The 23211-nt window shown below is 35.2% G+C and overlaps 1 long non-coding RNA gene across 1 annotated transcript; it reads right to left on the minus strand.

The window, feature by feature from the left end:
• Positions 1-214: 214 nt before the first annotated feature.
• On the minus strand, positions 215-6346 carry LOC122743054. Its single transcript, XR_006354970.1, has 3 exons — positions 6054-6346; positions 2164-2373; positions 215-1654 (listed from the first exon to the last, which is right to left on the minus strand). It is a non-coding gene; the product is annotated as an uncharacterized LOC122743054 (long non-coding RNA).
• Between the last annotated feature and the right edge of the window lie 16865 nt (positions 6347-23211).

Raw genomic sequence — 23211 nt, forward strand, 5'->3', positions numbered from 1 at the left:
GTTGAAAAAGGGTTGTCTTTTTTTTTCTTTGTTTGAACTGGACCACTCAAGAAAATGCAGGGGCAGGGACAGGAGGGAAAGAAAATACATTGAATAAATAGAAATACAAACCTTTAAAGGTCCATTTAAAGATTAAGTTTTGATTTAATGTTCAGTGTTTTAAAAAAGAGAGCTCCAATTGAAGTTTTTTTTTAAATCCAGTTAATATTCTGTGAATTTATTTTGTCATTATATAATGGTGATGGTTAAAAAAGAACATACCATAAAATGCATATTTGAACAAATTGAAGCTTTGATTCATTGCATGTATATTCTCTTCACTACCTGCAAAAATTGAAGAAAAAAAGAGAAATAAAGCCTCTCATTTAATTTCATTCTTTTAGTTTGACGTCTCTGATTTTAGAAATTTAAAAGAAAAACCTTAAGACCCTCAAAAGCCTTTGAAAGTTATGCCTTCAGCTTTTTAACCACTGGATTTCTTTCTTTTTTTCCAGCTTACAATACTCTTGGAAAGTGCTAATGGTACAAGCATAATGATCCTCAACAAGCCCCTAAGATAAAAAATAGTTTAGATGAACCAATTTCATTTTCTAAAATACAAGTAACTCTAACCAAAAAAAAAAAAAAAAACCAGTCATTTATCTTCTGGGTCCTGTGATGTTTTGAGAATTCTGACAAAGAGGGAAGTTAAACAAACCTTTCTTTAATCTAAATAATGCCTGTTAGAGAGAGGCTTCCATTCAATATGTTTATAGACTTTAAGTAAAGAAGGGGTTAAAAAAAAAAAAGCTTGTATTTCACCAAGAAAGTGCTCTTGAAAATGTCCCAAAACAAAGTGCTTGGGCAAAACTTCCAACATAAATATTTTCCATGGCCCATTCTCCTTCTAAATTATTCACAGTATTTTAATACACAGACACCTTACATCTTTTGGGGGGGTGATTAATGCATACACAAAAAAGTCAATCTGCATCAATGACCAAACCACACAAACTTATTTGCCAGAGTTCCATTTCCTTGAAAAGAAAGCATCACATTTTTATGAAACACTGTTTCATGACAGGGGACTCCACTGAGGAACACCATTATGCATTGTTATCAGCATGGTGTAATTTGACTGTTGACAAAGTATCTGTGGCAGTGACAATGAAAGCAGTTAGAAGTGTGGCGGATTGTAATCAAGAAGATGCTTAGCTGTGCAACACTGCATCTTGAACAGATTTGAATCAACATCGCCTTAAGGGGACACACACATACAAAAAAAAAAAAAGTCCATTAATTTTTAGTGGGAAAATTAGAGTGGCACTTGATGAAGTGAAATTTGACATGCGTTAATTGCTCTGCAGCTCTCCTAATTAGAGATTTTCAAATTCTTTTACTGCTGTCAGGCTGATGGCCCATTGTCTTTCTGGACAAATACTAAAATGGCAAATTGGTTTGATCGGGAAGTTTTACTTGGGGAGGCCTGGACTGTTTTCTGGGGTCCACTGTTAATAGGTAGAAACCTAGATAGCTAAGAGGACTTTTGTCTATCCCTTTACATTAAAAAGGAACAGTTCTTTTTGTTGTTGTTGTTCTTGCTGATATGAAAGGCATAATGCAAAGGACAGTAGCAGGTGCAGATGTGACTTCCTTAGACAAAAGGAAATGTTTCCTAGAAGAAAAGAATTCTCCATATTAAAGAATTATCAAGGAAAGGGAAAGGAAGGAAAAGAAAAGAAAAAAATTCCATACTTCCAGATATATCCCACACAAATTGGAGAAGGCTGGCTCGGTACTCTGTATCACGTTTTCACCAGGTCTGAAGTGTAAGATAGAAACACTTCATGTTCCTTCTTCATATCAAAAAGCAATTATAGTGCTGTACAACTACCATCCCAGCACTGAATATGAAACAATCATAATTTGGGCTTCCCTTCCTCTCCCCTCTTGTCTAGCCTTTGAACCCCTCTTAATTCATTAACATATTGAATTTTTTCAATTTTCCATTTTCTTGCAATAACAATATTAATGCCAGGGCGAAAGCTTGATTGGAGCTAAATTACGTGTTACCTGCTGGCATTTATTTATATGGCATTGAATTATAAAGCTTTGCTATTGTCATGCCTTGGGCGAATTGTTTATGACACCAGTAATAGGAGTAATTGTTATTGTTGAAATTACCTGTCAGCTACCCATAGCAGTGGCCCTTGTCCCACTGACAAATAGTGACAAGGGAGAGGGATCCTCCATGCGTCCTCCTGATGACTTCTCCTCTGATAATAAGAAGTGCAGGGCCTCTGATAATTTGCCTGTCACTGTTGAGCGCAGCTCAGAGAGAGTTGGCCAAATTGTTGTCATTCACTTTGACAAAGACAGCAAAATGCTCCAGTGCTAGAGGAGGATTATCAAAATAAATGAAATCGCTTACACATCCTTTGTTTGTTTGGCTCAGAAATTGCCTGGCTTTGTATGAGAGTTGTAAAATTGGAATACATTTCTTATCAGTATTACTACCTATGTTCTCTCTAAGGGTGGGTATAAAGGTGGGAGGAAGGGAGAGAGAGAGAGAGAGAGGGAGAGAGAGAGGTTTAAAGGCTTTTTTTTTTTCCAATTTGCATTTGGTTAGTAAAACTGATAGAGAAATATGAAAGAAACCCAATGATTATGAACATCTATGATTATAACAAAGGAAGGGAAACCTGTAAGTGTTTTTGAATAAATTAATTTCAACACCCATCCTTATACTTCAGCCTTTCCTTTCTTATTCTTTTTTTTTTTTTTTTTTGGTCTTAGAAAGGTAAGATAAACATTCAGAAGCATAATGATCTCTCCTTAAGGGAGCTAAGGACAGGCTGAACTCTTCCTTATACAAATACAAACATCTCTTCAAGACCTACCACTTTATATTAAAAAAAAAATTGTCCTAATAATTCAAAGTGCTGATTGTTTCCCAAATATATATGGACACTTCATTGAAGAGATAACCTAAATGTGTTTCCAGATGTGGATTAACAACCATCACAAGGTTTCAGAAGAAGCCAAAAAGTGCCTCATCATTTGCTAGAGCTGAAACATAAACATTCTTTTTTTAAAAAATTCACTGCCTTTATCTACTGACTTTTTTGACTAGATGGGAGAAATACCCATTCATACCTGAAAGAGGTGGACACTAACCAATCAGATGCTCACACATCTGAGAACCATCATCATTCTACCCTTTCCATAACAGGCATTGCCACGTGTTGGAAAAATTCTCAACTGAAGATGCTTGTGAGGGCATTGCAAACAGATCATCTTGACAAACATTTGTTGCTCTCAAAGGCCTTAAAAAACTATAATGCATTGTAAAATATTGACTCCTAATGGTGATAATAATCAGCTGTCTATTAGTCCCTACTAGCCAGATATTGGCCAACTACAGTGTTAAGGGCTATCATCATTGCCTGGGGGCCCTTCCCTCTTAAAGTCCGTCATTATCTGATTAGGAGGGCCTCCAAAGAAGTCATCATTGCATAATTTTATTAGTTTTAATAGCACAGGTTGGTGGGCAGGAAGGACTACCTAGGAGGTTAGACAAACACCACTGGAAAATTATTTCATTTACATCATTTTGTGACTTCAAAAAACAGAAGTTCAGACCCTCATGACTTCTCAATAAATAAATAAATCACCTAAAATTGGTTCAAATAGGAGCAGAGGGGAAAACCAATAACAGGATACAGTATGTCATTTGTAGCAATTAGCAACATTATCTGAGGTATTTTGACCCTTTCTTGAGGCGAGTGCTAAGCAATGTTTTAAAAGCAGATAAATAAATTTATATAAGGGCTGAACTAATCAATGCAATAATAGGAGAATAGAAAAAAAAACTATGTTTCTAATCACTGATAACTATATATTCTTTTAAAGGCACCCACTTTATGGTTAACTATGTTGAATGTCCCTGATTAACAAGTGGAAGGCAGTGATATAATTAAGAGGTTATCTTCAGTAATAAAAATGCTCCAACATGTCTTGGAATGTGATCTCCTTCACAGATAATTTTTAAGAATGTAGTATGTCCCTGCTTTGTCTGTAGAAACCCAAGTTAGTGGTCCCAAGAGGAAAAATAAACATACGTTTTAAAATGAAGATATTTAAAATGTACCACATATTTCAATGTGTTGCCATAACCTGGTCTTTTTTATGTTCGTCCTATAAAACCTAAATTAAGCCTCTTAGGAGTGGTTTTGCTGCTGGTTTCATCTAAAAACACAATGGATTTTAAATGGTTACAGTAACTTGAGTGCACTTTAACATGTAGTCACAATTGACTGTTTTCCCTCCTCCCTTCCAAACACGGTCCCGGTAAACGGGTGAAGTCGCTTCACAATTTTAGCTTCATTTGGAAATGTAAACTTTTAACAAATAGTAATTGCTCCCGTAGCTGAATTGCTGAAGTGACTGGCAGCAAATCTCTTTTTTCCCCCTCTCCTGTAACATTTTGAACTACCCATCAGCGTCAAAGGAAACTGCACAAGTCTCTGTTGCCACTCTAAATAAGGTACAGCAATGTTAAGAAAAATGTCAGAAAATCTCAGTGGATTAAAATAACATTCCTGCATCATGTCAGCGTGGACAGCTTGCTTTACTGTTTTGCATAATTTTAAAGGATATTTTTTGTAAAATGGTCTCCCTATAAACAGAATGAAATGCTATTTGGAGAGATTTAAGACCACATTTGATCATCTGCAACATTTAATTGTTTTTCTAAATCCTGTTATTCTTTAAAATACGTTGGGTGGATGTTGATTTTTAGAGAACAACAAGCAGGCTTTGCTTTTTGGTGAGCAAACTCTTCTACTTGCTGGCAATGTGGAAATAAAGAAGGCAATTTCAGGGTCTTCTGTGCATTTCTTGCTCTGAAATTTCTAAGCTATTAATTTGGTGAAATAAATAGGAAAAGCTTTTTTTTTTTCCTTTTTGGCTCTCCAACATATAAATTCAAACACAGTGAATTAATCTGTCCTCCCACCCTCTTTTAAACTGAATAAAATAAGCATACAGCTTTTGAAATGTTGAACATCAGGTTAATTGACTAAAATTTAACTAGAGGACATTTGTAATTTATGTGTTCATATATTGTAATTACTATGATTTTCTTTAGTTTTCTAGGGAATGTTAAATAAACACAAAATCTATTAATGTCATTAAAAGGTCCAGTAGCATTTTAAATATTTATTATAAACTTTATGGGCAAAATAAGAAATAGCTTGCAAATGTAATACTTGCTATTAAAAAAAATTGGTCAGATTACTAGTAAGAAGTTAGATGAATCTCAACTGACTTTTCAACGTGGAACTTTCTCAAAACAGGTTTTGAAAAAAGGATGAATTTAGACAAATTTGTCTCTTAACCTTTAAAGATTTCCTGCCCATTTCTGTATGTCCTTTATTACATTAATTTTTTATTTAAATTACACCATTAACTGGATATGAATTTATCAAGAATACATATATTGATTTATAAAACAGTATCATTAATTATTATAATAGCTAGATGTAGCTGATATTACAAAGCCATTTAAAGGTTTTTAATATAACTTGGACATACATAGATAGATAGACATTATAGACAAGACTACAATTTAAACTGGCTACCAGCAGTTAATGAAATCCTTGATTTATATTCTAGTTTAAAGATTGATTATATTGTTGCTTTGTAAAACTACTTATATTATGTCATTTTTCAAAGGATGTCTCAATAAAAAAAGCAAAACAAAATATTCCATCAATTCCCCAAGCAGATTTTGTTTTCTATATTTTAAGTGCTAGTGAAAATAATTGATTGTATGGGTTCTGAGATTTGTCATTTCCATCCCAGGGCTGGTTTTCCTAATGGGAGCTTTGTTTGCATATGCACAATTCCACGCAGTCCTCCTCACACTCTGAAAAGAAACACCTTCACTTTATTTCATTGTTCACAGCCACACCCCTGGATATTTCAGAACACCCCCAAATCAGGCCACGGAAGCCCTTTTGGCAACTGTTATGTTAGGCATTTCTTTAAGGTTGTGCAAAATTGGGACTTACCCCAAAGCCGCAAAGCAGGCAATCACGAAGAATATTTTGGTTAAAAGGCAATCTGAAGAGGAGAAGAAGAGAAACATGAGGAAGAATATAAGCAAATAACAGTTAACACTTTCAACTGACTTTTCAAATGGTAATTAGTCAACAAATAGGTTGCAAGTTAAATTCTTTTCACATTGTACTTGGGTTAGGTCTCCCAGGCTCTTTATTTATATCACTTATCCTTGTCTGGCAACATATGTTACCGATTTATTATAGGATTTTTACTGTTAGCAGACAAATCTAAGGGCTAGCTGAGAAGGCTAGTTTCATCTGATGAGTTTAACAACAACTGCAGGGCATCCTTTAGGGTTAGCCAATAGGCTCTTTTGAAGCTATAATACTCACTATTAACCATTTTGATGCTGAAATATTTCTATTGCTAACAGTCAGTTCTCTTATTGGAGGGCCTTGGAGTATTATATATACAAATGTTAAATGTAAATGATTTGTTTTGTAAATATTTCAATAGACTTCCAAGCACTTTATTCCATGTGTCTTAAATTCTGTGAAATCCATGTGCACACACACACACACAGGTTTCTGTATTTTTTTTCCATCTCTTAAAGGATACTTAAATCTGTAGAACACATTTGAATAAACAGTTATCAAGCTTTGAGTTAAATTGTCAGTTGACCCTCCCCCTCACCTCCACCATGACATTAATTCTCTGCTATGCTACTAAAACAAACAAATATCCTTTAGAGTTTAAATGGTCGAGTTTCTTGAATATATGTGAAGCCTAGAAAAGAAAAGTTTCAGAGATTTTTTTTTCTCCCTAAGAATTTGAAATTTCTTTCCAAGTTGTAGATACCAGTAAATTAAGATCAGTTTAAAAAGATGCAATATCAGACACAGGTTTGTGTATATAGGTGTGTATGTATGCATGTTCATGTTCTCATGTGTGTATTTCTTCAAAACTATTATTGCTAAATGCCTAAAAGCATCCATGAGAAAAATCACAAAATGTTTCTGTTTTGATTCTGTTCATGGGGGATTCAGTGTAGCCCTAAGTACATTCTCATTATAAAATAAGTATTTATCCACTTTCAAATTCCTATTGGAAGTGTTTTTGACCAATTTGGAAGGACATTTTTTTATCAAGATTGCTTTGCAAATCCGAGATTTAAAAATTAAGGTACAAAATCTCAAATCATTGAAGTCAGCTTGGTATGTGAAAGTACTTGCGTGAGAGTAGTACTTATAATTTTGACATTGACTTCAGCTTCAAAAAAGCTAACAAGGAGCAACCAAAAATTACCTAATGATCAGAAAATGGAACTTTAAAAGGTTATGAGTAACTTGCGGGAGCCAACAGGTACCAAGCTTCAAGACCTCTGTTCAAATCCATTTAGCAACAGTGGGTTGATTCTAAGATATCAAATAGTTAAAGTATCCCTGGACCTTGACATAAGACATATGAAGGGGGAAAAAAGGTCATCACTCTTCCTAAAGTCCATAATGTTATATATAGAAAAAATGTCTCCTTGAGAGACTTGTAACTCTCACTCTGGTGTTATTTTATGTTAAAACTGGTAGGTTTTCATTCATCATTTCCATATGAAACCTTTCCCTATAAACAGATTTGCGCTGCCATCCCATTTTAATTAGGCCAAATAGTTAAATTCATTTTGTGCCTTATATATTCAAATTATATTAAAGCATAATATAATTGTAGCCTAAACTACCAGCAAGTCTATAAGATGGTTAAAAATAAGATGGTTTCTTCAGCGAAGAAAGAAATCATTTTTTTAAAGGGATAATTGCATGGGAATCCTATAAATAACGATTCAGGGAGCAATAGAGAACAATTATAAAGAAAGTTTTGGCTTTGTGTTAGGGAATTGCTTTCCAATTCTCAAGTGCCTAGAATATAGATCTATCATTCCTATAATGTCTTAGTGCCTGTTCAGTATTATTTAATTGACAATATTTTTGTTCATTTTTAATAGCATCTTCTTAGAGTATTAGCAAAGAAAGTAACATTGTAAACACAATTATTATAGGGGTTTGTTTTGTTTTTTTCTTCTGAAACACAGTATTAAAGTTAAATTAATTTTCTGGTTCAGCTTTATTCCCAAGTTTCAATGTCATACCCGTCTTTCAAATTGGGTTCCAAGTAGTTGTAAAATGGGCTTTTACGCTCTGCAAAGCCTGATAGGCCTTCACTTATGGTGGCAGTGCATGTAGCATTTAAAGGATCAAGTGCAAAGAAATAGGTTCTGTTGGGTTCTTAGAGCTTTGTCATGACCAGTTTTTGATATATTTAAATAGACTCTTATGGCCACCTCTCTGATATTCAGCTGCAAAGGTTGCACTCTATTTTCTCCTCCCTCCCCTCCTTTTTTTTTTTTCTGTTTTGTCCATCACCTTGGTTGCTTTTCCCCCATTTTTGACCTGCACTTTTTCTGGATCAGACACAGGCAGGTTGAGAGGTAATGAGAACCAGATGGACATAGTACAGAAATTGCCCAAATGGGTATGAGAATGTGGGGAGCTGTCAGGCATGGAGAGAAGCTGGAATTTTTCAGCAATAAAATGGGATTTATCGCCACTCTACCACAGTCATTGCCGACAACCGTTTACCTTGACAGAAACCCCATTCCAATAGGCCACGCCGATGCAGATTTTTTTTTCCAAAGAGTGATGATTGGTATTTGTTCTAAGGCTCAAATGGCCTGCACTAAAGGTGAAGCATTAGGCCAAAGTCCTGTATTCCCCACTGAGGCAAATGAACCTGCTAAAATAAGTTCCTTCCACAATAGCTGTGTAATTGAAACCAGAAAGTGAGAGAATTTGATAAATTGCTTGACCCTGAAGGAATGTTAAGGTCATAAATTTTCATTGCATTTTTTTTCTCTTTTTTATTTTTATATATTGATTATATTTAGTATTTGTCTCAGAAATTCAACAAGCTTACAGATCATCAGTTATGGCCTGAGGGAAAGCACAGTAAATCAGCAATTAAGAAGGCAGGGGGGGATTCACCCCCTCATATTCAATCCAGTGATGCACACCTCTACTCCAAGGACAGCAATTGAGTGTCTTACATCTCAGAAATATCCCAACTTGGCACACAACTTATCCTGAAATGGACAGAGTGGAATCTACTAAAAAAAAAATGTTCTCAGAGGGGCTGCTTCTGTACTTCCTCTATTGTTTATGAATGATGAACTGCTAAAGGACTGGGAATCCATTTGCAAACACCACCAACCCAGAGCTGATTTTTCCTGTAGCCTCACTACTAGAACAGTATTTTATCTGAAAATGGGTGATCCTATGTTTATTTAAAAAAATGTACACATAACTGTGAGAGGGAGTGGGAATGTGTATATTGGCTTTAGGTGTGCCTATTTTTACATAGTTCAAATTCATTTTTATCTGGATTATCTTATTTTAGAAATAGAAAATGTCCCAAAAAATAGTCCAATACAGAAAGCTTCCCTTCACATTCAAAATAATGTAAAATGGGCTAATACGTTATATTGTGCCATATTAGAAAATTCTTGACCATTATGCTGCTAGGATTTCAAGATCTTTTTCATAGTGAGTGAAATTAATTTACCAGTGTTTTAAACATAATCACACAATAAGAATTTCTAACTTAGTTAACTCTCAATCATATATATGACATATGATGTACATGTATATCATATGTTATATTGCATATATCATATATGTGTATATATACTTAACTCAACAAGCAACATACTAGAAAGTATTTTTGCTAACAAAAACTTCTTATCCTTTAAAACATAAATGAAGACCACCATCTCCCCTTTCTTCGTGTGTGTGTGTGTGTGTGTGTGTGTGTGTGTGTGTGTGTGTGTGCTGTGTGCTGTGTGCTGTGTGTTTGTCTTGTTTGGAACCATTAAAGAATGAAGTCAGAGACATTTTATAAGTAATACTTCATTTTTATTTGGGGTACTGCAAAATTAAAGAGACACAAAATGGAGTATTAGATTCCATTTCTGAACACTTATATCCCTAGAACTATCCCACTAATTTACAACTCATTCTGATTTATTTTCAATTACAAATCACCAGTTTTGATGTGGAAACTAATGCTATCACTAGGATGCATAGGTATTGTAAGTCAAGTAATTTGTGGAAGTTTTCCAACCCAAAACATTTATGCTGCAAAAGAGAAAAATATTTCATGCTGCATTTCATAAAGCATTATCAGCTGTAGCAAAGCTGAGTCATTTTTATTCCTATACGTCCCCCCTTTATAAGTAAACAATGACAAATTTCTCAGTAAATACAATTTCCCCCCTTTGAAATTTACTTTTAGAAGGAAGGATAAGAGACATGGAATGAGGTAGGGTGGGGAGAGGGAGCTCTCCACCAAAAATCACTAAACAAATGTGATTGGTACAAAGTAGTAAGTAGTACCAGTCCTGTTAAAATTAGGGGGAAAGTCTAGGAATGTGGCACCAAAGTGCAGAACAAGATGATATTTTTTCAGATGTTCTTGCTTATATATGTGTAAATATTTTAATAATAATTCTGCAACAATATGCCTTCATCTTTTAAAAAGGGCATCTTGTGACGTGCACATGATGTACCTTTGATCTATGTTATGCTTTGACTTTTTTAGGGTTAAAAATGTGGCTTCCTTCTGGCTCAGAAATTTTTGTTGCAGGGCTGTTTCAAACAAAAAACAAAAGGTATAACTCTCATACAAGCATAAATAAAATATGAACAGAAAATGGCTTCAATCACTAATATTTTTGCAAACTAATGTTCAGCTGATGCAACTCAATTTTATTTGGCATCACATTAATGCCATAATGGTAATGACTGGCCTTCATTCACTAACAGTTTGAGTCAGCACTTTGAGACGGTTTCAAATTAGGTCATACTGCACATTTGTGACTGATACAAAGGTTGATTAAGAGAGCTTCACCGTTTTAAAGTGATGTTGTATGAGTTGAATTAAGTTCTCTGTGATAGTTCCGGGAAAATGTGAGCCGCCATAACTAAGCAGAATTAATGTATGGGCTATAGGGGAAGAATATATTTCCACAGAGTGCTTGAAGTAATACTCATTTACAATTTAACAAAGTCCTTCTGTATGTTATGGAAGAATTGTATGATGAGTCTTCGAAACAAGCAATGAATTACAATAAGGACACTAGAGATAAGGTCCCCACTTTTCTTTCAGGGAAAACCAGATTTTACTGTCATGTTCCCTTTTGATCTTTGCAATCAAGAAACCCTCTTTTTTCAGAGAGAGAAACTGTCCCTTCATTCTTTGTCTGAAGTAAAAATGATCCCATGTCACAACCAAATCATTACCCAGAATATAACAATTCTTATGGAAGGCTAGCTAGACTTCTATGCATGCCAGACCAGGACCAAATTTTTTTTTAATTTAAGTATATTTAAAGGAACATTGTATTGGCAAATCTAAAACTTCATTGAAAAATTGAAGGCAATAGAATGTTGTGGGTTTTTTTTTTAAACCCACCCAGCATTTGAAAAACAAATTGTAAAAATTATTCATATGGCAGAGTATACATTTTGATAAATTTTAGAGGGGGGGACAACTGAGTTTCCTAATTGATTAGTTCATTTGAAAAAGGCAAAAAAAAAGATGTTACCCCTAATATTATATTCACATTATGCTTGACACCCCAGAGAACAAAAGAAATGAAACCACAAGTAGCTTTCCTATATTTTTTTTAATTGTGCAAATCACATAAATCACATAAGAGCCCAAGAAAACTGAAGAGACATGAATACTCTGTGAGCTGAGCTAGACAGAAAGTTCTTAGGCTCAGGAGTTTTAGCCTTGAAAACTCAGAGTTTCACATTCTTTTTCTTGCCTGTTCTTGGGGGGGGTGTTTGTTGGTTGTTGTTTTTTTTTTTTTGTATTGACATCCCTGAACTTATATCCCTAATGTGAGCAATTGACTTTTTATTTCATGTTTTTGATGTTGTGCCACCCACAGACCTCTTCTGCCCTACATCTATATTTCTGGATTCAGTCACTGCACCCACAGGCCTCTGACAGAACACCACCCTCACAGCCTCCAGCCTGGCTAAATCCAGTTTATTCTTAGTCTCTTTCAATTTACATTGAATGTGTCCCAGGAATTCTGAATGAATGTGATTCCTAGGGGAAAAAAATGACTGGTGGAAAAGGGGAATACAGGTTACTCAGAGGAAGGTGGTCCAGGACAGCTATGGCTCATGTGTGAAATTTTGTTTTAAATCACCAAATTAGAAACATCAAGTTGTAATCGCCATAATTGTTTGTAATATTTCTAAGCATGTTTACACTTTGGACTCCTTAAGGGTTTCATGGGGATGAAAGAAAAATGGCCTTTAAATATTGACAGGAACATAAACAACAACAGTTTTAAAACAAAAATAAAAGATTGTTTTCTGCTCTATCACAACAAATATCCCTTAATGAGCAAACCATCTCTGGTTGCTGTCTCTTTCCATCTTTTAACTTTGCTACAAGCCCAACAGAGTTGCTTGAATGTGATAAAAAGAAATGGTACCTTTTGTTGCATTTAGCTTTCCTCTCATTTGTTTCTTTTTACAATCCCATGGAAGAAATTTTATTTTGTTTTATTTTATTTTTCCAAAGAATTAGCTAATTACTGAAATCTGATCAACAAGGAAGCCACTCAACCATGGTGAACAGTAGGGGTCGCTTCTTGGATGGATTGACCTGAACTGTGTTCACAAAACATAAAAGAGCATTATACATATGTTCAAAATGGTGAATGTGTCAATCAGGTTAAAAAACCAATATCCTTAGATAGACATTCTGCCAATGTGATAAGTGAAAAAACAGAAATGCATTCTCTTTAAATGAGCATTCAGTCTCTTTAAATTATTTTTTTAAAAAAAGTTTTATCTCCATGCCCTCAGTGTTTGGACTGACTTCATTTACATTTCTGAAAGGTCACTTAGGCTGTTATATAAGATTGGTTGTTGATTCCACTTGCTGTACACTTGGTTTATTTTTAAGTACTTTAATTTGAACACTATAGAAAAGCTTCTTTGTAGCCACTGAGATGACTTAAATTCAAATCAGTCAAAACATCATGTTGAGTGGGTGCAAGTATTCAGACTATTTTGTTAGGCAATTATAGGGATACTCAAATTTCTCCATCAGTTTAATTTAGGACATAAGAACAGCATCTAGTTAGCTAAATTTATTAATACTTAGGTTGCTGAGTTTTTTTTTTCTAGAGTAGATACAGCTATATTACAGAGGTGAAACATGACTTTTGATGATCAAGCATGCAGTGATTAAATAAGGTTAATCCTCATTTTATATGCTAATAGGATATTTATAATCTCAACAGCATATCCAATTTAGTGATTTTATTCTCTGTTGTTAAGAAAGTATTTCTTATTAGTGAAAGAGAATACCCCTACATTCACCACAGATGCTATTTTAATTGGACTCAAGTGTATTGTGGATAATTAGTCCACTTCTTTAATATTTCATCCATAATTACACAATGAACAATGTGCTTAAATTTCAGAAAGTTGGTAGGTTCAAAAGGGAAACTTCAAAAAAAAAGGAAGAAAGAAAAGCAACTTTTTATCCATGATTTTCCATACCCTATAGGAGCCTAAACAGTATAGAATCCAGGGCAATGGGATAAATTAATCAGGAAAAAACCAAATTTCTTAAACACCTAGTTTATATCAGTCACTATACTAGACACTAGGAATTCAAATAGAAAGAATGAAACAATTCCTACTCTCAGAGAACTTACTCTCTCATCAGAATCCCAAAGTGTTTTTCACTGACCTCAGATCGAAAGTAAAAGTTACTTTGCATCCAGCTTCATGATAATCCTTTAATAAAAAAGCCCTGGTAGCAGAACTCTTTGAACCAGGCCTGTGAGTATTCTAGTACCACATGCCCATTGCTCCTTCTAAACCCAATGCTCAAATGGCACATTAAACAGAAAAAAACAAACAAAAACCAAACAAAACATGGTTTGGTATTTTCTCAGTACCCAGGATTTACTCAGGCAAATTAATCCCAGAAAGAGCCTAGGATGTCTTAGCATGTGGACCAAAATTATATTTTTGTGATCAGCGGTGCCAAATTAAACAAAAAGATAGATTAATTTGTGATTTCAAGAATCCCCTGCTTGATGGAAAGCGGATGTGTTTTTCACCTCTTTGTTCAACAAGGATACTTTCTGTTTAGCAGGCACAAGATGTGACCTGTTGAAATAATAATACTTTGAGGTGGTAAGAAGGGGAAAACTGGATTTTGGTGTGTTAAGTAAGAAATCTTTTCCCAAAGTGACAGAACCAAAAATACAACCCTCTGTTGAGGCCAGGGGAAGGACACACCTCGGGCAAGCATGATTCTCCAACTACTCTTGCAAAGGGTCTTCACCCTGACCACTCAAAGAACCATCCTGCAGGGCTATGAGGATCTTCTGATTCCCCCACTTCTTCCAAAGGAAGTTTCTCCATTGCCTAGAAAGGAAGGTGTTGATTATCAAGGTGGTTAGTTTGTCCTTGGATCAGTAAACACAACAAATCAGTGGCTCTCAGCTAACTTGAAGTAAGGTTTTATACTTTGTTGAACAGGTAACACAAAAGTAAATTAGTACCTAGCCACATACCTGAAGATTTTGCAACTGTTTGATTATTATTTTTTTTTATCATGTCTGCAGTTTGTTTCTCCCAAACCAGTATCTGGCATGTTTCCTTTACTTTAAAATAAAGTTAGAAACCTATAATCAAAAAGCCCTAGGTGAATATCAGGGAGGAAAAAATGACATCTTATGTGAGTTTCAGATTTCGTAACAAAGAGGAAAGCTGTTATGAAATATACAAAGGGATAAACACTAGCACATGCTCTAAATACTTTGGATGCACTTTTTTTTAAAGGGGCAAATACAAGAAAAACCAAGCCCCCCACAACTGTCCTACCCCTGTCCCAAGCACTTGAGATTGTTTCTCATAGCCGACCAACATTCTACTATCTCTTTACGAATAGGGGCCCCCATGTGCCAGCAGAAGTCAAGGATAGAATGTTAACCTTGACTTCAAATTTCCTGACTGCCACTGACTTTGCCACAATTCAAATTTTGTTTAAATGGTGACAAAGTGATTCTTTCAGGAAAGGGCTGCCACACTGACAGAAGAGCAATGTGGCCCCCTCACCCAAGTTCATTTCACTACTGCCTGTGGAAAAAGGCTAAGAATTTTGTAATTTCAGTCGCATCCTGATCTCTCTCAACCTGGTATCCCCTGATGCTGGAGTAATGTTAATAGATTTTGTTTGTGCTGATGGACAATAAAGCGAGTATCTCTGAATTCCTGTTGTAAGTGAAAAGTGTGATATCATGTAATTTTTTGCTTCATTTTTTTTGTCATATCACCTGCCTTTTTAAATTTGAGATTCCACAAAACGAGACTTATATTTGGTTCTATAAAATGAAGACTTTATAAGTTGCCTTTTTTTTCTGACCAGAACCCATATTAGTTGGAAAGGGAAAGGCCAAAGGGAAATTATTGCTATTTTAGACAGCAGCATAAATTTTCTTCCTATTTTTAACCTAGCTTTTAATTTAATAAGTTTTATGACCCTTATATTAAGTACATATGTTTTACAAGACATTGTGTCCCTTGAGTCACCCTGAATTTGCTCTACGATACCAGAGCGTAATGAATGAATACTGTGTTCCTGATTTCAGTTCACCCATTATTTGATTCTTATATGCTATCTAGTAAACCTTCATAAAAACAGAGATCTGCCTGCTTGGGAAGTTAGATCTTATTCTTTTAAATGAAGTGCACAAATTCACCCCTTTGCAAAATCTCTTACTTTCAAATTTTCTCCAGTTGATATTCATAATAAATAAATAAATAGCAAAAACCACACACTTTGAAATGGTTCTTGGACTTCATTTTTTTAAAAAAAAGCAGTCACATGAATATATTTATATGGTCATTGCTTAGGGTAATGGCAAAAGCATTTCCCCCCACAAATCACAGGAAAAATAAATTCTTATTATCAGTTAAAGGAAGCCTAAAGCCTGAATCTAATTTCTTACTCAAAATGTTTCCCATCGCATATGTATCAGTTTGTTATTATTGGGCTTCTGATGGAGTCTGGAGATTTTGTTCACTATACAGGACACTCTTGAAAGTTCATACATGGTTGCACATATCCTGGTAAAAATCTAAATCAGATGGATCCAGCAAGACAGCCTTGTTGATCTCAACTTTGGCATAAAGGCACAAGTTCCCTAAAATTGGTGTGGAGCCTAGCTTGGATAGTGCTATTTACCTAAGTAGGTGCAAAACTTAATGCTGTCAAGCTCTCCCACATATCTTTAATTGTGGCAGTTATTTTGTATTATTATTATCATTATTAATAATAATATGGCCTAGAACCCATTTACCTTTATATCACATGGTAAAACATGAGCTATGGATGCGCTAAATAGCAATCCAGAATACCTATTGAATGTAATAAGATGAAATTTAAAGTCTACATTGTAAATTGGGCACTTCTGATTTGAATAACTGCTCCCCTTAACATGCCAAAGTTCAGTAAATCCTCACAGTACAATATGTACACTTCAAATCTATGACACAATACAGGAGGAAAAAGCCAAATTTTTATAACACAGCTTAAAATATTGTGCCTGACCTTGTGTTTATCTACATTTAAAAGTTTATCAATATATGAAATACAGTTCAATTAGTTCCTTTTCTCTCTTAAAAAAAGAGTAGTTGTCATTTCTGTGACCCTAGAGAACAAGACCTAAAAATGTGACTGGTTTTTAAAAGAATCTTAAGCTCTCCATAAGATATTAGCATTTATGTCAAAAGGAAATACACAGTTTTGTATATGTAGTGGTTATCTATATGTCAGATTGTAGGCTTTTATTGCAATAGGAACCCATCCAATATCTCCAACAGGAAAATTCTGAACCTCCCCCATATCCTGCCCCTCTTTTACTCTGGAATGACCAGAAGTTAAGATATACTGAAACTCTCTTTAGTAAGTACCTCAGCATCTCTTGGGTCCTTTCCATTTAAATTTTTTAAAAAAGAGAAAAGAAAAAAGAAAAACAAAACATAGAGTTGCCTTAGTCTTTAAAAGGTGAGGACCAGCCCCCAGTGTCTATGAATTATGGGGCAGGACCCTGCACTACTGGTTTGGAGAGAACGTTGGCATCAGACTCCACAGAAACAAGGAACAACCATTTTCGCCAGTCACAGGGAACTGCTGGTCACCTCCCAAGGGGCAAATTGATGTCAAGTTCTGCTGTCTGTCAGGATTAAGTGCCTGTTTGCTTTTTCACTAACATGTGGTTTGAGAACAAAGCAGCTCAAATCTCCTCAGTTCTTAACAAAGCATCTCAAATTGCTGAGTAAAATTCCTTAATCCCCCATCTTAATCTGAAAACACCAGCACCACATGGTAATACACTGTGGTCTCTTTTTGGGCCACCCTCCACCAAAATGTACTGTACCCATCCTTTCCCATCTACTCCCTGAAATTACCATTAACATATACAGTTGGTTCTTCACATCACCAGCATGCTTTCAGATAGGATATCCAGGTACCTCATTTCCAAATAAGGCCTGTCTTAGTCATTTTTCTTCCTTATCTATTTTGTTTCTAGGGTGAAAAGAAAAAAAAGTACAAAGTAATGACAGGATAAACTTACCCACTTGCAGAACCTTGAAGATCAGGGCTACATGGTAAACTCGCAATCATAAGTCTAAATTGACCGGCATAAATCACTGATTTGCGACATTTGTTGACTATTTGTCTCAGATGTGGAGCCAAGAGGACATTGGCATTTTGCATAAGAATTCTGAGTATTTCTACTGAGGTAAGAGGACAAACTAAAAGGAGATGAAACATAAAACCTCAATGACTGGTTTGAAACTATGTATGAAAAACATCTTTGTTAATGCCTGGCACTTGCTTTGCTCAAGACTCCACAAAACACACAGAACAGTTGAAAAATATTGTAAATTATTTGCATGATCAGTTACATTTTATGGATTAAGATTTTCCTCTGTCCATTGCCCAGAGTAGATGGGTTCCAATTTTTTTGGAAACCATAATTTGCCAAGTGTTGAATTCTGCAAGTTGAATTACATAAAACTGTACTTCCCCTCAAATAAATTATTCATTATTATTTCAGCACATTATTTGGAGTCTCTTGCTTAAATAAGTTTAGTTGCAAGTTAATTTGAGTGAACATGGGAGGTATAGTAGCCTGAAACTCTTGTGCCTAAAAAGTCAAAACATACATACTTGAAAATTTGGATTGTAAAAGAGGCAAACAGATTAGGAAAACCGCCAAAATGAAATATCTCTTTCCAAATACTTCTTACAATCCTGCACCATTTTGGAGGCACTCCCTGATATTTTTTATTCTCTTTCCACCTCTTTCTGTCTGTCTGTCTGTCTCTGTCTCTGTCTCTGTCTGTCTGTCTGTCTCTTTCTCTCTCTCTCTCTGTCTCTGTCTCTCTCTCTGACTCTCTGTCTATGTCTCTCTGTCTCTGTCTGTCTGTCTTTCTGTCTTTCTTTCTCTCTCTGTAGGTGAGACATTAAACAAATAAAATCCTTTTTTTCACAATAGTGGAATTCCTAGCATCTCTGAGTAATATATACTGAAACTACCTAGAAAACAGAAAGCACTCTGGAAATAAGATAATGCCATGAAAACTCAGGCTGTTTGAGTAATAAGGAAAATTTAACAAGAAAAAATATTGTTAAAAATTAGAATAATAAATACCCAATTGAAAGGGAGATGCATTGTAGAAGTATCTGGACCCTGAACAGAGATCCTGTCAACAACAACCAATTCCTTGACCAGTGGTGCTAGTCTCCACTTGAGAATCTCCAATAATGATGACCCCACTGCCTTCTGAAGCATCTCCTTTCATTTTTTTACTGCTCTAATTGTTAGAATTTCTTTCTTCTTTATATCAAACTGAGCTCAAACTTTCTGAATCTTCTATCCTGGGATTTTTATTCTTCCCTTTCATGCTGAAACAAGCTTTATAGGAGAAAAAAACAAAATTAAGCAAAACAAACAAAAGAACCCACCCTCTTCTTTTTAAGGTTATCATCTCTTCTTATTAAAGATCAGTAACAAAATTAGGTGTTGGCCAATTTATCTTGAATTTATATCTAAGCTTTTTATTTTTTACTTCTTTCAATCTTTTCATTTAGTCCTGTTAAGTTATTTTTTGGAGGTATTAAGAGGAAGTGTTTGCTTTAAAAATTTCTTTTCCTTTTCAAAGGAAGGGCCAGATCACTGTTGCAGCTCTAGCTCTCTCTATGAGTTTTTATACAGGATTGGAATTGTAGTTGGGCAAATTCCACAATCTCCTGTACCCACCTAGCCCAGAGGATGTGGATGAAATATAGCAATAAAGCAGCAGAGGTAGGTGAGGTAAGAGAACTGAGTAGTGAGGGGTGTCTCCCTACCTCATCCAGTTTAGACAAAGTTTGTTCCTTTGTGTACTCTGGCAAGGACAAAATCCATCTCACTCAGAGATGTCCCTGATGGCATGATTTCTACTTCAAAGAAGAATTAAAAGAGTAGACAACAATCTTTCCCCCCCTTTATTTTCTTCTCAAAAAAAAAAAAAGAGGGAATATGCAAAAGGAAAAACAATATGCAAGCTCAGTGAGAGATGATTTGGAAAGAGATATGAGGCTTTTCTTGTTTAACATCCAGTTCATCTCTCTAGCACAAACCAGTCATGGCCAAAAGGTTTTTTTGGATATGCTTAATAATTCTGAAAAAGCTTTTGTGAACTATGCTTATGGATATTTAGACAACATTGACTTTGGCAAGCAGTTCACAACTAAGAAATGGGCTTAGGAAAGCTTATACTGGTAGCATCCTAATATCCTAACCTGAGACTTCAAAAATAAACATCTTTTTTTTTAAATGAGCCAGAGGATATACTCTTTTCAATCATTACAACATGAAAGAATTTTGTACTTAGGTCAGTAAGAAGTATGAGAATATCCCCAAAAGTTCTCCAAGCCAGCTGCCTGCCTCTCACACCCACCCTGCCAGTTTTTCTATCAATCAGACCTTCTGTAGTTCCCTTATGGAAACATTTATAAAAATATTTGGACTGTTAGGACAGCCCAAATCTTTTCAGAAAAAAAAATTGCTTAGGAAAAAAACATCACTGACAGTTAAGTTATAACAGTACAAAGATCTTTTAAAATCTTTAATATCTCCCTAGTGCATCATCTGTATGCTTGCTTGTTTATTATTTGTTTGTTTGATTAATTTATTGGCTATGCTCTCCTTTAGCATATAGAATGTGAAATTTTGTAGGACTAGGACAATTTCTGAATGACAAAGGTTCAAGTATAATGATTTTGGTAATTTTTATATGCATTAATATCACCAAAAAATCACTGGGCCACTTGTCTTGAAAGCTTAATATGGAAACTGAGAAAAGAAAGGAAGGAGAAAGGAAAAAGGAAGAGGAAGTAGGAAAAAAGAGGGATAGAAAAACAGTTTAAAATAATTCCAACATAAGTGAAGATCAGAAGAAAAGTCAAAGTGAGGGGTATGTTTTAGGGGTGGACTGACAATTTGACATCTTGTTGGTCTTGGCATCCTTAAAGTTTCCTGCTGAGGATAAGGTGCAAAGCCAAAATGCCACAAAGCACATACGGCTGCAATAAACTGTATTATAAAACTTCTTTTAAAGGTGGGTTTTGCTTAGCTGCTTTCTTTTATTAGAAAAGCGAGTTCAATGGTGTGGGGGAGCAGGGCATATTGGGAAATGTTTCTGGTATAAAGACCAATAGGCATCAATAAAACTTTTCAAATATATATCCTAAAACTCAGCAATAATATTTCTATATTTTTCTAACCCTGTCTCCATACGACTGACATATACATATAATTTCTCTAATTCTTTACTAATGAGGCCCAAATTATGGGTTAAATTTCTCTCTGAACCAGTTAACCTTTCCTTTGTACCATGGTTATAAACTGGAGCTAAAACTAACCAGTCATCCTAAAAATGTGTATCTCTGGTTAAATGTGAGTCCAGTAAGAATGCTGACTTTTAATCCAAATCTATCCCAAGGACTAGAGAATTTATTCTCAACACACACACACACACACACACACACACACACACACACACACATGCTAAGGACAGTACCCCAGGATCATTTTCTATGAAGGCCTACACATCACTGTGACAAAATACAAGTCTTTCCATCATGTAATATTAAGAACATGGGCATGGCTAGCCCCTATGTTAACCCTGAATCCCTCTGAAAAGGAAGACTCACAAGGATGCTTGTCTAAAATGACCAAAGCAATGAATTGGTACAGGGATCCCTTTGCAAAATTGCCATTGAAAATTCAAAATTAAAACTTAGGTTCTTAATTGAAACAAAACATTTCCCTGTTTCCTTATCGCTTGTCTATAGAAGTGGGCAATAAGAGTATTTAAGATAATCACTTGGATTCAACTCTCCTAGACTCATCAAAGGTAAGATAAACTATAAATTTGGTTAAACAAACATGTTTAGATCTTTCCTCCCTTCCCCAGAAAAATACTTACAATCTTTACTTCTTCCTGCCATCCCTTCAATCTATCATTCCTAACCTCTCCTTCCTTTAGCAACCAAATCCTTAGCAAGGAGTTGGTGGCTGGGGTGGGGGAGGGGGAGGGGGTGTAGATGGGCCATCTATACTTTCTGCTTCTTTCTCTGAGGATGATGATATTGTCAGCTCCACTTGGTTCAATGATTATTTCTATGCACATGACTCCCATATCTATATATCTAGCCCTAATATCTCAGTGGAACTATAGATCTGTATCACCAGCTGACTACTCAAATTTCCAACTGGATATTTTAAGTCATCCCAGGGATTCTGTAACTCTTTGTATCCCCAATGCCTAGCACAATGGCTAGCACATTACATAGAATATAATCTTTTTTATTCAAATCCCAAACAGAATTCATTATGTCTTCCCCAAAACCCACCTTTCTCTCTAACTTAATTATTTTTATTTAGGACATCATCATCTTACCAGTCATCCAAGGTTACAACCTTAGAACAATTCTCAGCTTTTCACTTTCCCCTCATCTTCCATATCCAATTAATTGCCAAGTCCTATATATGCTATTCTATATCCATAGCATTTCTCAAACCTATCTCATAACTCCTATGGTCAGCACCCTGATGGAGGCCTCTTGAGTGCCTGTAGCCTAGACTTTTGAAACTGATTTCTAATTAAAGTCCCTCCCTCTCTTTTCTCCAATCCATCCTCCACACAGCTCTCAAAGTGATATTCCTAATGCATAGGTCTGACAATGTTATATCCTCTGCTTACAAACTGCAGTGACTTTCTATTGACTGCAAGATAAAATACAGCTTCTGTGTTTGGCAATTAAAACCCTTCACAAAATCATTCTTTCACACACTATGTTCTAGCTAAACCAGGGAGTTTATTATTACTTTACCTTAGATGTATCATTCCATTTCCAGTCTCTGTTTCTTTGCAAAACCTAGAGTCCTTCATGCCTAAGAAGGTAATTCCTGCCTCTTAGAAACCTTAGGTTCCCTGAAAGCTTGATCCAAAAACAGTCTACAGGAATCATTTCTTGATATCCCCAGCAAACTGTGCCTTGCCAAATAATTTTGTATTTAATTTGTGTATATTTATTATTTACTTATGTGTATATTCATGTCTGTTTCTCCTTAAAGTCGGGGAATTAATTATTTTTTATTTTTGAAGCTCCAACACCTAACATATTTGATAAAATTTTGGTAACTAATTAATTGGTTGATACAATTGGTTTCAAAAATATTTGATAAAAGCAGGTTTAGAAGGTCTTGGACCAATGATAACTTTTAATTTGGCAATTGCACATGGCCCATTGACAACCAATCATGGGATAAAGAAGACAAGAAAAACTTGTTTAGAAAAGGGTCTGTATCTGTTATTTCATCTGTACAAGCAACTCCCAGTGTGGAAATTTCACATAGATATAAATACTGGCAATTCCCCTACAAATTATTATCTTAATTAACCACTGCTTCAAAGTTTTATTAGGAATTTTTCTTTCCCTAAAATAGGGCCCCCA

Source organism: Dromiciops gliroides, chromosome 2 (assembly GCF_019393635.1).
Source record: "Dromiciops gliroides isolate mDroGli1 chromosome 2, mDroGli1.pri, whole genome shotgun sequence".
Classification (NCBI taxonomy): domain Eukaryota; kingdom Metazoa; phylum Chordata; class Mammalia; order Microbiotheria; family Microbiotheriidae; genus Dromiciops; species Dromiciops gliroides.